The sequence below is a fragment of the Phaenicophaeus curvirostris genome, chromosome 3, assembly GCF_032191515.1.
Source record: "Phaenicophaeus curvirostris isolate KB17595 chromosome 3, BPBGC_Pcur_1.0, whole genome shotgun sequence".
Lineage (NCBI taxonomy): Eukaryota > Metazoa > Chordata > Aves > Cuculiformes > Cuculidae > Phaenicophaeus > Phaenicophaeus curvirostris.
Genome location: NC_091394.1, coordinates 22,461,799 through 22,477,349, shown reverse-complemented (window position 1 = coordinate 22,477,349; position 15,551 = coordinate 22,461,799). Strand labels below are relative to the sequence as shown.

At 41.9% G+C, this 15,551-nt stretch overlaps 1 protein-coding gene across 1 annotated transcript in view; it reads right to left on the bottom strand.

Moving 5' to 3' along the window:
• BASP1 (brain abundant membrane attached signal protein 1) overlaps positions 1-15,324 on the bottom strand; it is a 48,396-nt gene extending 33,072 nt beyond the window's left edge. Inside the window, exon 1 of the mRNA XM_069853509.1 lies at positions 15,112-15,324. The gene's annotated coding sequence lies outside the window, so the exon portion shown is untranslated. The remainder of the gene's footprint in view (positions 1-15,111) is intronic.
• Positions 15,325-15,551: the final 227 nt, after the last annotated feature.

Below are 15,551 nucleotides of genomic sequence, written 5' to 3'. Positions count from 1 at the left end.
TTATGAGTAACTCTTATACTAAAAAAGAAACCAAAACAAAACCCAAACCTCCTTTAAAGAGATTAGAAATATGTATTAGGAGTTAAAATGCAGTCTCCTTGATTAAAACTGATGGAAATCCCCCCAACTCCCCACAGTGAATGTTCATTAAATGAACATTAAGAAACACTTGAAAGTATGAACCTAAGTTCCCAGTCCAATGTAACAGATTTATCATAACAACCCACTCACTGTTTTTAATATTCAAATCAAAAGGAAACATTAAAGTAAGAATTTAGTGAGCCTTCTGCAGCTGCCTTGCACTGGTAGGATCACAATACCTCTTGAGAGGTCTGGCTCCTGATTAAGGCACAGAAGTACTGGGTGCTTTGAGGCATCCCTTTACTCACCATACCTCTTTACTCACACCATAGTTTTACACATAAACTCTATTCAGATGTAAACAAAAGGATTATATCATAAATCATAAGGGTTATTGCTTGCTTTTATGGGAATCAAAACAACATAAAAAGATTAAAAAAAAAAAAGCAAAAAAATCCAAAAAAAACCCCCAACAAAATAGATGCAGACATAAGAGATGTAGATGGCCATAGTCTGAGTTAACTCAGTTCTGATTTCCCACACTGGAATTCACTTGTCAGTTCACACAAACAATGATATTTGGGCAGATTTAACCCTTTAGCACTGAGGTAATTCACTTACTAGATTCTAAATCAAAAAGCATTTTACCGGAAGATTTCACAATTGGTTTTAACTTGCAAAAGTTTGTCTAATGTATTTTTAATACCATAATGTGATGTTTCCATGTTCTAATCGTAAGATCAATAGTTTTAAAAATGTAGTGTGAGATGAAAAACATACTTAGAGGAATAACATTAAAAATCATTAAAGTCTTGAAATGAAGGTGTATTTAGGTGACACAGCTAAGCCAAACTAAATAGCTTGCTGTTCCAAGTAGGATGGGCCCACTGCCCACTCCCCTTCCCTTGCAGCCAATCTGGCTCTTTGCTGAGCCCTGGGCAAGGTGATTCAGCTCACTGAGCTGGGAGAAAAGAAGCCCGGCCAGAAAACATGAAGCAAACAGGGAAGAGTATGCAGCCAGCCCACCCTGAGGAGATGCTGATTTAGTTGCTGATTTAGTTCAGCTGTACTACCAAGACCCTTAAGGTGGAAGTATCTAACACCATAAATAGGATTTAAATAAGGAAATAAATCCCACACATCAGTGTAACATAAATTGTAAATTTTCACACTATGTCATTTGCCTCGAATGTGAAGTAGTGGGACCAGCTCTGTGGTGAAGATTCATGCCAGGCACTTAATTGGCAGTTGGGGACTTGAACATCTTCCTGGAAACTCCTACAAATAAAATATTGCAAAATGGCAGAAGGGGTAGATATTTAATTTATGAATCAAACAAAGACACGGCTTTATGCTGAAGCCACATAGCAAAAAGCTGTTCAGTCTCCCAAAAGGTCGGTATTGATGGTAATTTTATACGAGCTTTTGTAGTCAGACAAGCAAAAAAATTAGTCACAGGTTTAAACCCTTTGCTTAAAGTGTCACTTTATCTACCAAAGAGCATGTTTCAACTCTTCTCTGTCCAGTTCAGACCTGGACCTCAGCTTTCAACAGCACAGTGAGTGCTCTAACCAAGGATATTCTCTTGACAATTAGGATATTATGCAGCATGGAGTAGTTAGCTCCATCAGTAAAGGCTGACTCTGACCCACACAAAACTGGACAATATAGTCTGCTGAATATGTTACTCACTTATTTTATAGGAGAAAAGTCTAATAATCCAGCTGGAATCAGCAAGAGCAAAAATTTGAATCTTTGTTGTCCATATGGGTTTCTTATACCTTAAATGATTAGCTACCTGAAAGCAGGTAAACCTGTTCTTTATTTTCAATTAGAAAGAAAAATCTGTATGACTATTCCGACAGAATTTGAGCCGTGAGAACTCAAACTTCCCAGCAGAAAACATTTCACTGAAAGACTCCTAGCCAGTTCCACTGTCATGGCCAAATCTCAAACCGTTCTTTGCCAATCTTTTTAATAAAGGAAAAGAAAAATATTGTCAAGAGTGTTCTTCACTTGACTGGAAGCTCCTGAGAGGATATTATTTAAACTTTCCTCCTATCAGTATTACACTTCCCATTTGATGAAAAAAATGCAAAGGCTATGGTAGTACACAAATCTATTAAAATATATTCAAATTTCAAATAATTCACGTTATGTGTTTTGCAACAAGTTTTCTTATTGCAAAACATCCTCAGGGTGCTTTACCAACAGGCATGTGATGCATACCTTTCTTTAATTAAAACTCATTAGTCCATAGGCTCTGTATGCTGCTGCATGCTTTAGGTCTTAAACCTCAACATTCTAGGAAATGTACTCATTATTAAGTCGCTAGTTACCGCATAGTAGAAAACGGAAATGTTTTTTATCCTACTGCTGCAGATAGCAGTCTTAAAAGAATAATCTAATCCTGAAATACAAACTTGAAGGTTCATGTTTGTTTTCATTGGCCTGTCTCTTCAGTAGAAAAGGCTTTTGTAGAAGCAAACTAATTATGCCAGCCATATCTGGTTTATACATGTCAGATATTTATCTATGACAAATCTGCCAAGATCTGGAGCTTTAAAACGTTAGCATGCACATAACACTGGAAGATAAAAACTATTTTCTGGGGCATATCAACCCTTGAAGGAAGTTCCAGCATGGTCATGTTTAGCACTTCATCTTGCTTACCCATTGCTTGTACTGCAGAGATCCATAAGGCAGCTAATATAACAGGCTTGGTTAGATTACTTGTGAAGAGTTTTTACCAAAACCAAATTCCCAACCAAAAAGATGATGAATTCTTCCTTTTCACATAGTAGGAAACTTGCCTTCGACATTGATACTATCCAAATTAACCTACCATTGGTTTCTCAAAGGAACCAAGGAGGAAGACAAAATGAAAAGTAGACAGTTGACCGAACACTGGGATTTAATGTTTTGGTAGATGTTTACGTATCATGACTGCAAACATGAGCACTGTTATATCATATAAGAACATCAGACCTAATCAGTGCTCCCCACCCAACCATCCAAATTGCCATGGAATTCTAGCGGCTCATGGCACTGACTTTATTGGTACAACTCAATGAGATTCAAAGCAAACACTCCCTGATCAACAGCATAAATAAAACAAGAATGAATTTCTAGTTTACACCCAGACATGTTTTCCTCAGTGAAACTTTCTCTTTAGAAAATACCAATGCAGTGTTGTGCATGGCTCAAAAATCTGTAAGTTGCTGAATAGTCTAACAATTAGCAGCTAAACGAAGGCGAGCATTTCCTCAACTCTAATAACAGTAAGATATGGGCAGCTAGCCAAGAATCAGGTTCATTAAACAGAAACATGCATACAAGTCCTGCAAGTGCTTCTTAGGAGCATATTATTTCCAGTAAGTACCTATGGAAACTATATGGATTTCAGATTTCCCTCAAGTGCAAAAAGGTTGATTGATTTCAAACACATAGTCCAAAGTAACCATAGCATGGATAGCCCCTGGTATTGAACCAGGAACTTCAACAGCAGCTGTCCACCTGCACACAAAAGATAGATTACACAAAGGTATTTGTTCAGCTGAACGCGAATTTATTCAAAACCATTTATGTCTATACACCAAGGCTTTCTTTATAAATGAGCCTAATTTATTTCAGGCTTAACCTTCAAAGCCATTGCTATTATGCCATTAAGTCTGAGCAACCATGTGCTGAAAATGTGTGCGTAGCCTTTTTTATGCAGTTAGATTTTCCACTCATCTGTGGAACAACCTAGCAAATGTCTCTGCAGTCTATAGATTAATAACAAAATACATCCTAGTGCCATATCAATCAGAATTGCAAAGCTGTCCTCATATGCAGTCACAAAATTTCATCCTGGGCTTACAGAGTAAAATTTTCAAACATATCCACATGACTACATATCATTGTCTTGTAATAAAATTCAGGAACTGAAAAACCTCAATCATTTTTGCAAGCTTTACTCCCCTTCTTGTATATGAGTCCCAATTTGAAGAACAGCCTCATACTTTCAGAAATTCTGTCAAAAATGCTATAAGAAATCTGTTTAACAACCTATGATGTTCAGCATAAATAAATTAAATCCCTTGCTAGCGCTAAAAAGCCTTATTTGTATATTTCTTTTCTAGCATATACCATGTCCATAAAGCATCTTAGCAAAGGGTTTATCAGTTATCTTTTAATCTCTATTTTAAAAGAGCTCAGACATAATGCCAATAAATTAACATGCTTGGGAATTATTTTGTTCCAACTGAACTACTATCTCTGCACTCAAGAACAATCTCATTCCAAAGTTTCCCCATGTGCCTGATCCTACAAACCACAGGGCTGGAAGTGACCTCAAGAGAAGTCTAGATAGACCCTCTTCTTGTGGCAAGGCAGAAAGAGTTACGATTAAGTGACCCATCACTGGTTATTTTCTTACCTCATCCTTAAAAACTTCTCCTCTTTACACTGCACAAAATCAATGTGCTCCTTTTTCCTTTTCATAGATTCTGTTTGGTCACTTATTGTTTACATGTGCATCCATTTGAATGGTATCTCTCTTTTATGTGGCATAAGACCCATGCCAGTAATATCTTTAAAAGTTCAGTGCATAATATGTGAAGCTCTTAAATGTCCATTTCAAAATAGTTCACAGGCTATTTATTGCATTTTGACTGCAAACGTTTAGCACTAGTAAGCGGAGTTCTGTTATTCTTGTTGTCTCTTTATTGCCAAAAAAATCTTCTTTATGGTAATTCTGATCACATATTCTTTATGGCTAGCATGCACCATCTTTATTAGAAATTACCCACAGGCAAGGAATTTTTACTGTGATTTATTAATTTCAATTTATTTTGATTATTTTAACTGAGGTTACTGATAATCTTCCCTCTCTTACAGAGTAAAGGGCAAATATTGTCCACACATAGTCTAAAGCTATGTTTATCTACTCAGACTATGGAAATCTCATTTCTTGCATACGACATATTTACTTGCTCATCCTTAGTGGCAGAATAGAGAAAGATACCTCCTTATTTCCATGAAAATCTTTAACATGATTGTAAATTATGAGGTGTATTGCCAACACAAAAATAAAAATAATTCTACCATGTTAATTAAGATCAAGCCTCTGTATTTTTTATTTCAGATTAAGGGCAGCTGGGAGGTGTAACTTTGAAATATAATCTCTTAGGAACAGTAAGCAAATTTAACCACAAATAGCTAAATGTGCCTAGATACATGAAGTTATATTTAACTATCTCCCTAGCTAATTAGATCAGGGAATCAGAATCATGTGGCTAGATTAATTAAGATAAAATAGGGCATTTGTAATAATTAAGTTAGCTATTTGGTCTTCTTTCCAGTGCAGGGAGTCAAGGAACATTGCTAGTGCAGTACTTGATGACTGACACTTCAGACCATGTATGCCCCATGGATGCAGTGCCACCAAAGCCACTGTGTTTGCAAGACAGCAAAGAAGACTCCTGAGGACAGCTTCATTTTATTTGCTTGTTTTAAGAAGAAGACCAAGCAGCCAGAGGAGCTCCTTCCCTGGAGGAGTCCTTGAGGCTGCTCAGAGGAGAGAAGGTTACCAGAGATGGCAGGCTGAGGCAGGCAAGAGATTCAAGCCTGGAACCTGTAGCTCATGAACAAACTGTAAAAATGCTGTGAGCAGACCAACAGTCAGACCCCAAAGGAGTTGGAAAGGAAGCTCAAGACCAAGGAGGACTGTGAAAATTTGTTTCAATGCAGAAAACCACCGCGTACACGAAAACAACATTAGTATTCAAAACTTGCAAGGGTTCACAGGCAGAGATCAGTCTGTGAATAAACCTCTTATTTATTATTTCGGTTCTCTTATTGCTATTTTCTCTATTTAAGGAGTTAATTAACTGAGACAAATAGTTGTAATTCTAAATGAAAATAATGTCCTTTTAGTTTTTTGTCTTTTTGGGAGCACGATGTACAGGAAATGATCTAAATCAATCTGCTTCAGTTCTCTGGCCCTCTACTTGGAGACCCTCCACAGTGACCAAAGGCTATTTTGTGTCTTCACTCTGTAGATACAAACTTGTACTTCAGAAAAAAGGCGTATATTTTGTCATCATGAACTCATTTGGCTTGAATATAGCCCTCATCTTGATGGCATTCATAACGAATTTGCACAGCAATCATGTTGTTGTCTCCATCATTTATAGATTTTATGCTTTATTTGGACACAATGAAAATCTCAAGCAATTAGAAGTGGATCCAAAGAAGGGTTTCTCTGTGAAAGAAGCTCAGGCCTGTATGACTGTGACAGCTACTGGCCCTTACGCAGACAAGCTTTGTCTATTATAATAGCAAGTAGTTCCCCTAAAAGTGTGTTTTGGAAGGTTTTGCAACTCACTAATGGAGTTTAATTATGATCTTGCAGCAATTTGTTTAATGTCTTACAGGAATTAAATCTAGTTCTTGAAATTATGACTGGCAATGCAAGCTATTACATGCAAAGGCTTGGGGTAGTTGTTTTTTGGTTCTTTGTTGTTCTAATGTAATCAAGAGTCAGTTTTGCTTAAAACTAAAACAACATGTAAAATGGAAAAAAAATCTGTTCCCTTTTAGTCAGCAGAAGCAGAAATCACATCATATTTCTTTCAGTGATAAGAAGTTAAAAGCGTGGAATGCTCTTGGCTGGCAGAGCTCCAAGATTTCCATATTGTTACAGAATTTGCATAAAATTTTATTTAAGATCAAGTTCTCATGTTGATATGATCTCGCTCTAATGAACATATAGATTGGAAACCACATCCATGCAAACAGTTGGGGTCAAGTAGCATTCGTTTTACAGTTTAGAATTAAAGAAGTTTTGCAATAAGTGGTTCTGTTCTCAGTAGTTCTTTCAGCTGAAAATATGGACTTCTAGAAAGGACAACCTAGGGAAGTAGCAACATAACCACTATGATAATTCAATTGAAATACAGATAAATTATCTACATGAACATGTCAAGAAAGGACACAAAGCCAAACCTAGCTGAAAAATGAGTAAGTACTAGCTTGAAGATACCAAACCTTTTTTTCACTGTGACACATTTATAAATGTGCACAGTGATAGTAACATATATCACAACATGTTAATACAAAGTTTCTATCAAGAAGCATATTGAATGGCTTTTTCAACAATGAAAAAATATACCAAAGAAAGAACTTCATTTTTAAGTAGAAAGGAAATACAAGATGCTCTTCTCAGACTGTAAATTTAATGTCATTGCTTAACACCAAACTTCTGGACAGGGTTTTTTCTGAATAACAAATCTGTCAGTGCAGATATTTCTTTGCTCCCTATCACCTCTGTGTTTTAGATAGTGAGACATTTGGACGTTCTGTCTCTTGCGTCACACTGTCAACAGCTGTGGGAAAGCATGCAAAGCCAGTTCGTTTCCCTCAATGCCATGCTCCATTTTTCAACTCCAAGTTAAAATAGAGATGGCAAGTACTTATAAGCAAAATATTTATCCTTCTTCAAGCAAGGGGGATCCATTACATTTGTTATCTGTTGACTGATATATTTGCTTTTCTCCACAATGCCTTGGTGACTGCGTTGTTTCAAGAGGTGTTTACAAAAACACTTGTAGGTGATTTGCAGTATAGTTTGAACCTTTGGTAACAAAAGCTACCTTAGCACTGAAGGCCACATTCAAGACATTGTGCCTCAGTGGATTGTCAGTGTACTGTTTGGTCAGTAATGAGAGACCAGGAGGAATGCCACATTTTGCTTGTCATGCCCACCAATAATTTGTTCATGAATATCTAAGTCACCAGCTCACTCACAGAAAAGGATGACAGCTGAACTTTCAGTGACTTAATAATTATTCTAGTGCTTATAAAAAGAAATACTGTAATATTAGAGGTTTTGAGCTCTGTTGAAGCCTTTACTTAATATTACATGTAGAGGGGAAGAGTAGGCTCAGGTGAGCTACCATATTTCAGTGCATGTGGCAGCTCCTACACAGCTTAGTTATAAAAGACAATGTTCTACAAGACAAATTCTTGGTTCTAAAATAGTTCTTGGTTCTACAAATTCTTGGTTCTAAAACACAAATTCATTAAGACATTGTCATCAGCTCGGGCAACTGAGTGTAAAGCATGTACCACTATGTCGAAAGCTGAATGTTCCTCTAAATACCAGCTAGGGAAAATACTACTGAGGAAATAATTAAAATGTACAATGCTGGTGGCAAGTCAGATGGCCACACGCAGCTTAAAGGGGTTCTGCTGATACCTTTACACTGTAGTATAGTTTTCTTCAAGGTGAACTTCCCTGGGGACAGGAAATGAGAAAAGGTGACAGCATGCAAGAACAGAGAGAGTGGATAAATCCTTCTTACCAAAATCCTTCCATGCAAGCTATACCAGATCCATCAGAAAAAAATTGTTTGCATGGACAACTTGTCAGTCTCCTTGAACTCTCACATCCTATATGCCAATTTCTAGAGGCATCGGGATGCTCCTAGCTATGAATGCTGGAGTTACGCAGAGCACATGCAGACTGCAAACAAGAGTTTCCACATTTCCGCATTTGCCTTAGTCTGTTAATTCGGGCATTTGAATTACTTGTTCAGGGGCCATCCTGAGCACTGTGGTACACTACAGAGGCCTTACATGCTCCTAGTGAACGCTCCTAGTAAACACTCCTAGTGAAGCAAAGCTACAAAACGACAGTGCACTGTCCTCCATCTCAGGCAAAGTATAGAATACAAGAGCCTGAAAAATCTGACCAGATTTTCATTTTTACACTCCGAGGAGCTGTTATCTCCCTTACTTCACAGGGCTCGTAGATCTGAAAAGAAACTCAATATTCAACAGGCAGCTATCATCCGCTCTAGTGAGACCAGCTATTCCCAGGATGGGCTGTACATTCACTGGTGCAGAGTTCACACACGGGGCTGAGTGATGCTGCTGGAGAAGAATGAGTCCCACTCGCTCAGCCCATCTGGTTCAGAAACCTGTTGATTAGAGCAGCTAGCACAACTTCTCCATTTGCCTCAGCTTTTGTGGTGATGGCAAGGAACTATTTTCATCACCTCAGAGCTCACTAAATTTGCTTCCTCCCACCAGCTCAGCACAATTAGTAGCAGAAGTCAATCATGCATTTATCAGTGCTGGTCAAAATACAAGCAACAGGAAACTTTGCATATGAATGCAGAATGCCAAAATCACCTGAGCACCACATCTAGTGGTGACAGGTTTTACCCTATCCTTTTCCAGATTACTAATTTCATACCACATCTTGACCGGTTTTGGTTTTGGTTTTTTTCTCCCCAAATATTGCACTTCACTGCTTTGAGGAAGGATGATTACAGAAAGATGATGAAGCAATTCTCAGGCTTCGGTCTATCTTGGACAAACAAACATACCAAAGGGTTTCACATGGTTTTACTCTCCCATGTTGATTACATGTTTGCAACTGGGTTTTCACTGTTTTCTGCATCCTGACTTGCACTTGTTTTGTGTGTGTTTTTCTAAGGTAGTTAGATGAGAGAAACATGTATCAGTTCTACTGTTGTTGATCCACATTTTGTGTTATCTAACTTTGCCTCATTTCTTCTCCACAGTTCAGCATCATCCTAAATTTGCCTAGTAGATGCACATCTACAGCATCACGCTATGACCATCTTTTACTTCATCCTAAAACAGTTAATAATGTCAACCTATAATTTTGAATATGAGCTCCTCCTTCACCGAACAATTGCATAAAGAAAATAGTAACAGCAGAAGATAAATTCACAAAGTAAAACCAGGCTCTAACCTTTTGCAGGGGTTGTGCTCTACATCCTATCAAGCACTTAAGGACTACTGAAATAGGAGATGGCCTGCAGCCCCCCGATCTTGCTGCTTGTGGAGAAGTGGCTTCCATTTGTCATCTAAAGTCAGGATGGCACAGATTTCTGTCATTAAAATTAATGCTGTGGGAAGTTTTGCCATTATAGTTACTAGGCTTTTGTCTGCAGTAAAAGGTTATGCTTTAACATTGCATTCACATCCTCTTCATGCTAATGCATCAGTACTACAACCACCATGACACCATTAGTAAGCATTCATCAACATGCTTTTATAAGTAGCAAAAGGTAGATGGTTAAGGCCCAATCTCATTACACATTCAGCGTTGCATCCTTTGCAAGGACAGAAAGTCTCCAATCAAAATGGAGCTCCTACCATCAGTCCTATGGTTTACATTAAGCACCAAGTGCTCATTGCTCTGAACAACTGCTTGGGCAGCATACAAAAAATTAATTCTTTTGAAAAGACATTCAAATTTCCTACAGGGAAAAATATCCATGGATCAGCAGATCATAATCATATGTGGCACTTCTTACCAGGCTAAAATCTAAACTGTGCAACATGTGACTAAAAAGCATGTGGTTTTCCCAACACTACGGCTCTGGTGAGGTACTTGGCAGCCTATATCCAACAAGTCAGATCAGCTATACAGCCTATTTCTATTCTGCAGAACACAATACCAAACACATCAAAAGAGATTGGCCTTGATTTATATCCTAAGACAGAAGGTTTTTATTAATAAAATTGTTTCCTAAGAGTTAAATTCCATTAACCATACTTAAGGGGGAATTACTACACATCTTGCTCCCAGGCAAAACCTGATCATTCTACATGTGTTACAAATCAGTATCTCTTTACATTTATTGGTGTGCTGAAGAAAGCCAAAGGATTTTATTCTCAGATTCTGGCAAGTCAGGAATCTTTCATGTTTAAGGAATCATGTTGCTATCAATCAGCTTCTATTTTAAACTTACGAATTTTCATATCAAATAACCAACAGCTACATTTTCATGCTAACTGCGTTGCTCCATCTTGAAGTAAGAAGCTTAGCTGGCATCACGCTTTTGAGAGAGACAGCTGGGAGATACAAGATGCTGTAGAGAAGACTTTAAAGTCCTTTCCACTCTGCATGAGGTGTTTCCCCTATTCTTCCCCCTGCATTTTTTTAATCTTGAAAGGGTTTCCTACTAAATGGCATGAAACCTCTATAATGCTGCATATGGTTTCTATTTTCAAGTCTCTAATGCTTTCAGGAATTTCTTTGATTTCTCTAGTTGTTACTTCATTCTTGCCATTCCTGACTGACACAAAAGAATCAACCCAAGCTCCTTCTAAGTTTTCTTTCTTTAGTTGTGAAGCTATCTCAATGTATCGGTAAAGTAATTCAAAATGGTCTGCCTTCACTTCTCTTGCAGGAATGAAATTAGAGTCTTGAATATTGACTGATAACTCTTCATTATATTTGAATGCCGTCCAATTTTCTCACTCGAATAACTCAGGTTTTAACCTTTACATTTACAGCTTACACAAGGACACTGCATTTACACCTACTGACCTAAATCAGGACTTTGAATTTGCACGCAAATGTGTATATACAAATGCAGCATCCTCTTCATGCAGATGGAGGAGAAAAATAGACATTCTGGAATTCTTGTTTTCAAAATCAGTGCAAAACCAGCTTGCAGTGGCACGTTTCTAAATAATTAATAGCTCAGTGGTAGCTGAATTTCTGAAAATATAGCCACACAGAACTCTCCCTTGATTTCACAGGAAGGCCTGTTTCTGCCCTGCAACCAGCTTCTGTCCCTCAGTGCATCCCATCGGGGCATGGATGGTTGCTTTCACAGAAGCCATCCTGTAGACGGGAGGCTTTGCTGAAGGACTTCATGGGTCACTGCATGGGGCAAGTCTGCCAGTGGAAGACAGCACAAACACAAGAAGCTTCACTTGGAAAATACAATTTATTCCAGAGACTCAATGTTGTGTCATTATTTAGCCAGAAATACTTAAGGACTAGAGATAGCACTAGAGATGGTTCTGAAATTATGGAATGTGAACCTCCCTATAATCTCAGGGAGAGGGTATGCTCCAAAGTTATGCCATTTTATTATCACCAGGTTGCTTCAGTGGGTGTTGTGTTTCAAATGCAAAGAAACATGGAAAGGGAGAGAGGAGAGAGAAAAAGAAAGAAAAAAAAAAAGGGAAAAAATGCACCTTATCTTCATACAGTAACTGGACCAGTACTTTTACCAGTTTTCCCTTTTTTAAATGCTGAATTTATTTTCACTGGATATGATATGCTCAGAGGTTCATATCAATGCAAAAAAAAAAAAACCCTGCTGCATGAGTGCTTTTTGGCAGCTACATACAATTTCCCTGAATTACACAATCAGCTCTTTCACACATGAAGCGTATAAGAATAGACAGAGCCACTATGAATTTCTCAACGCTTTGGATTTATTCTGTTCACAGACCGGAGCTGGTGCTCTACAGTGAGACTAAAACAGCCAGACAAAAAAGAAAATATTTACTGCATACAACCCAGTACATAGGAAGATCACAAAGCAAAGCTTCCTCATATGAAGTTCCATGAGACAATGAGTAGAGACAGTGAGTGCAATAAACTTAGCTCACATCCTTACTGTTTTCTTCCAGCCTGCTAAAGCTTGGAGGGTCTGCCAGAAATTCTCAGAAATGCCTTGAATACGAAAGGATTGTGTGGGTCAAGGTATCTCCACTGGAGACAGCAGCAGCAGCAGATGCCGCATCCTCCCTTGGTATGGCACTCCCACCCCATGCTCTCACTGCTCCCATGCTTCATGGGGAACAGCATCACTGGGAACAGCTACGTTGGGAACGCTACGTTGGGAACAGCTACGTTGGGAACAGCTACACTGGTGTTTGAAGCCTGGCAGGCAGTCTAGGTGGTGCCTGGCAAGCATCCGGCAAGCAGAGAGGGGACAGTAAGATGGATTTTAGGAGTTAGTGCTTCAGAAGAGAGCTTAATTGAAAACACTGGAAATACCGAGTAATCACCACATGAGGGGCCTTGGGGGTGTATGTTGTCCAGCGAATGTTCATCAGCCTAGAGGGGAGGCAATAAAATCTACCGCCATCCTCTCTTTCGAGCCACTTGCAGTACCCTTTTGTCATCTTTGAACGCCGGCGTGACAAACACACCAGTTCTCTGCACCCAGAAACTGACAGCCATTAGCTTACAAAATTCCTCGTTTCCAATAGGCTTCAGCCTGCTCACCCTAAAGAGAAACATAACATCCTCATTTTGGACAAGAGCCTCTGCTGCGAGGGGGGAGGAACGAGCATCGATGTTGCATGGAGATGCAACAATTCGAACAAAAGATTCCAAGATGTCGCACTAACACACACCCACACCCACGCACACCCCCCATCTTCTTGGAAGCCTGCATCCCTCGGCACAGGGAGATGCTCCAGGAGACCGCCTGGAGACACCGAGCAGGAGCGGCCCCCCTGGACAGAGCCGGGCAGCAGGCACGTCCCCGCACCGCAGGGCACCCAGCTGCCGCACGCCCATCGCGCCCACTCCTCCCTCTCCGACCACAAGGACCCACAAAGGCTCCTGCTGTTGCAGAGGACCCTCTTGCTCCCCTTTTTCCTGCGCTGCCCCCTCCCCGAGCCCGTTTTGCGGGGTTTGGAGCCCGGGGCGGGGATCTCTGCGGGCACCCCGCAACCCCTCGCCTTACGCCGCCCCAAACCTGCTGCGGGCGGGGGCAGCACCGCCTTCCTTTTCCCTTTCGAAAACGATTTTTTATTTCTTTTTCTGGGCGAGGTGATGGGGCTGCACGGGGAGAGACTGGGTGGGGGGGAGGGCACGGTGGAAGGGACTGAAGGGTGTCGGCGTCCCATAATTAACCTCCCCAGGTACCGGAGGAGGGGGTTAGGGATGGGGAGAGGAGGGGGTTAGGGATGGGGAGAGGAGGAGGGGGGGTCCCATCGCAGCGCGGTGCCTTTGTTCCCAACCCCGCCCCCGGCTCCGCGCATGTGCCGGGCACAGACAAAGGCGCAGGGAGTGGGGGGGGGGTTCATTCATTCCCCCCCCAACCCCTCTCGGGGGGAGCCCATTCGGCGTGGTGGGTGCATCCCGTGTGTTCCTCCACCTCCCCTTCTCCCGCTCGCAGAGCCCAGCTGAGGCGCGGGGAAGGTCCCTTGCGGGATAGAGACACGCGTGTGCGTGGGGAGAGGCGACACGGCGCGGGGGTGGGGGGGAAGAAAAAAGAAAAAAAGGGCGTGGGGAAGTGTAGTTGCTTTGGAGGGGAGAGAAAAAAATACGGAGAAGGGAGAAAAAAAGAGGTGGGGGGAGAAGAGCGGAGGGAATCTGTGGGAAGAGGGGGACACGGCGGCATTCGATGAATATTCATGAGCGAAGCGCTTCGGGGAGCTGGGGGGCTGTGAGCGGAGCAGCCCTGGGGGAGGCAGCGGTGGCCCCTGCCTATTTTGACGGCCGGCGCGTAGCCCCTTGCCCCCCCTCCCATCCCACCCCGGCAGGGCTCAGGCAGCATCCCCCACGCCCCCCCCCCAAAAAAAGCCTTAGTATAAACGCCCCCCCCAAGAGCAGCCTCGCCCAGAACAATCGCATTGTTGAGGAGCCACAATGGGCAGGCGCCTCACCGCACCCCCCCCAACTCCGAGCCCCCGAGCATCCCTGCACCCCCCGCCGACCCCCCCCCCAAAAAAAACCCCACCGCCCTGCCGTCTTCCTAGCGTGCTGCGTTTTCTTCGCCGAGTTTCGTGGAGAGGCTTGGGGGAATTTTTTTTTTTTGTTTAATTATTATTGTTTTTTAAGACGCCTCCCATCAGAAATAGACACGAGCCACCGAAAAAGAAATTGGGCATAACCCACTATTCTCCCCACCGCACCCATCGCTACCCCCGCACACGTCCTCCTCCCCCCCGAGAAAGCGTTATCGGGCATTTAAATTTTACAGAATAGCCTTTCAGTCCGGGTCTGTGCCTCGAATCCGCTCCTGGGCGGTTTCCTTCTCGAGGAATCGAGATCCTCGCAGCGATATTCCTAAAATGTGCCCCGGCAGACGGTTCCCACTCTGCTCCGCTCTCCTCAGTTCCAACCTACATCCCCTTTCCCCACATCAGACACCACGGCGGAGATAGCGGGGGGGGGGATGATAAAAAGCGCGGAGCTCTCGTGGCCTCGCTGTTTAAACGGCATAAGTGAGATGCACCGTTTCTTACCTTGCTATGTTTTTCCTCTCTCCCCGCTCTGTGTATTTGGCTGCTGGGCTGTCACAACGAGAGTCCGAGGTAGCCCAGAGCCCTCTCTCCTCGCTCTGGATGCTGTGGCTCCCCCTGCTCGCTCTCCGGGACTGGAGCGAGTACTGCCTGCTGGAGCAATGCCGCCGCTACCGCGGCTGCTGCCTCTGCATTTCTCTCTCTCTCTCTCTCTCTCCCCCTCCCTCTTTCCCTCCCTTCCCCCTTCTCTGTGACAGTCTGTGGGCAGTTCAAAAGCCACACGCACTTATTTATTTAATTTTTTTTTTAATTCTTTTTTTTTTTTCCCCTCCTCCCGGCTCGCGGGAGGGAGATGCGCGGCGATGGCGCTTAGGGGGCGCACGGACCCCAGGGTTTCCAATATCGGCTTCGAGGACTCGCAAACGCACCTTGCGACCTTACAC